Genomic DNA, 2,798 nt, shown 5'->3' with positions numbered 1-2,798 from the left:
GAGGCATAAAAAGTTGATTTGAAGTAGAATCTGGAAATAAAGCTGACAATTAGATTCCTGGATATAAACAGCACTTCCTTTGTGCTGGAAAAAATGATCCTTTTGCAACCAAAATACAAGCCTACAAGTCTTGTGAAGGAAACAATACTAAGCGTGCATCAAAACAACTCTGCAGATGCCATACCAGCAGATGGCTTAAGCCGACTGAATTACTATATAAACATTTAACTGAAAGTTTGATTTTATAAGTGTGAAAATTATACAAAACAAAAGGAAAATGATTCTAAGAAGCACTTAAATTAGTCATTTGTAATTTTCCCTGCTAAGTTGGCATAGTCACGTTGCTCTCCAAGAGTCCTTTGAAGAGGGAATTCTGGAAATCCTTGAAAGGAATTGCATGCCATAAAAGTGAACTTATACAAGCACACAAAATTAAATAAGACATTTAAAGGTAAATATATACCTTTCTACTGCTGTTACTACTAGAAGCCTTTCCAACTGCAAGTTAATAACAGATCTGAAAACCTGTCGTCCACCGCCCCCCCGTTTCCTTTTGCATGCACAGATAACAAAAGCAGGGTCTTTTGTTTATATCTCGGTAACTTCTACAACTGCTTGTTATTGCACTTGGGCTTCATTGTAATATATGAGCAGGAAGGACATGAGGGAAAAGGGTTATTTGTTCATGGATATCTTCAACAATTACCAATCAGAAGGCGGAAAAATAAAAATAAACAGGAACAGAGAGAAAGGAATAATGCATCAATAATGGGACGTCTCCCAACTGCACCATTTAGATACCATGGGATAACACTATTGTACTAATGGATTTAGGCTGCCAGCTTAATGCTTAGACACGTGTCTTGTATAAACTAATGTTATTATTTTGAAAGGAAATACCAGTGCTAGCCCAATGCTGGCCACAGGGCACATCTACATGTTAGGCTAACTGCACAGTAAAATGAAGTGCAGTAAGTCTTCCCCAGGAGTGTGTCTACACGTGCACCCGTCAGAACTAATTTGCTCCCAATGGGAGCTGTGCAGTGCAGGGCAACTCCTGCCCTGCTCTGTCCCCCTATAGCAGCTACGGGGAGCTCTAGACTTGTCTGCATGCCAGCCCTGGACTGCCAAGGGGCTCCAGGGTCAGGCCTGGGCTCCATGGGGGTGGGGGCAGCTATCCCACCTCTGGGGCAGCTGCCTCCCAGCCCTGTGCCCCAATCAGCACTGGGCAGGGGCTGGGAAACTGTCCCCTGCCCCAGGCAGCTGCTTCCCAGCTCAGCACCCCAATAGGCATGGGTGAGGACTAGGAAACTGTCCCCTGCCCTGGGCAGCTGTCTCCCAGCCCCAATCATTACAGGCGAGGGCTGGAAAACTGTCCCCTGCCCTGGGCAGCTGGCTCCCAGCTTCACGTCCCAACTGGTGTGGGTGGGGGCTGAGAAACTGCAATTGGGGTGCGGGGCTGGGAGGCAGGTCCCCTGCCCCTTGCTACCTGGGATGACTGGGAGCAAATTGCTCCCTGTCAGCTGCCTACATGTGTACTTCTGTGCAGTAGCTACTGTGAGGTTAATCTACTACCTGTATCTACAGGTACTAGCCAACCGTGCAGTAGACTGATTTACTGCGCAGAAAATGCCACGCACGAGTAGACAGACACACTTTACTGCGCAGTAGATTAGCCTCCATCAATGGCATCAATCTGCACAGTTCCTTCAAGCCACAAATATAGGCCAATTGGGTGCTTGTAGTGCATATTCCACCACACCATCCCAGAAGGCTAGCCACCTGCTATTCACACTCTTGGATTCCATGGGGCCCGATGACAAAGATGGCAATTCCAGCAGATGCATAAAATCCTACTAAAATAGCACAACAGATGCCATGTGCTGTATTTCCCCCCTTCCCGCCCGGGGTAGAACACATGGAATCTGTCTTCAGTGATAAACAACTAATAATGCTTTCCCTAAATGCTAGGGGCAAAATAAATTATGGCCCCGCCTGCTTCTTGAGGTAGATCAAGTTCTTGTAACCCATTTTTCCTGATCCTCATTCCTTTCCTCTTCCCTAGATCCATCCTTCCTCTCCTCCTATTTTATCAGTTCCAGATCAACGGTATTTTTGTCTGTGTTTCCTGGTTCTCCTAACCCAGTGGCTGTGGACAGGAAACTGATTAAAGAATTAGCAAGCAGTTTTAAACCTGATTCTTCCTCATATTTACCACTGCCAATTGTGTGATTTAAAATCCTGTTTCATCTACATAGATCTGCATCTGCTGTTGACTTTACAGATACAGGTGAATAAAGTATGTTATTAATTGCAAGTTTATGAATGATAACTCCAGAAATAATTCAACCAGTCATCAACTTCTTGTCTGTCTTCCCTGCGTGTTGTCTTGTTTCTTATTTTTTACTTATTACACCCATCATGACTCATTATCCCTACTCTTTAGTTTCTATGAATACTCTTAAATGTATTACCTAGAGATAGAACCAAGCTACTCATTTATTTCAGGATCTGCATGTGATTATAGACTGAGTGCAACATTTAAATAGTGCTTTAAAGATACTAAATGTATTATTATTAGAATTATTACTACTACTACTGCAACATAAGGCCAAAGCTGTCCTGTGTAGTCTATGTCAACCCTGTGGAATCAGTATCTAATGAAAAATAACCTTGTTAGCAGGGTAAATTTACAGTATTCATATTATAATTGATCTATTTGGCACATGCCTAGTGAAAATCTTCTGTACAGGTCCTTGCATCTTGTGCATGATTAAGCAAATTATTTTCTAAACAAA

This window comes from Alligator sinensis, unplaced genomic scaffold (assembly GCF_000455745.1).
Source record: "Alligator sinensis unplaced genomic scaffold, ASM45574v1 scaffold119_1, whole genome shotgun sequence".
Classification (NCBI taxonomy): domain Eukaryota; kingdom Metazoa; phylum Chordata; order Crocodylia; family Alligatoridae; genus Alligator; species Alligator sinensis.
This window is presented reverse-complemented; position numbering follows the sequence as displayed.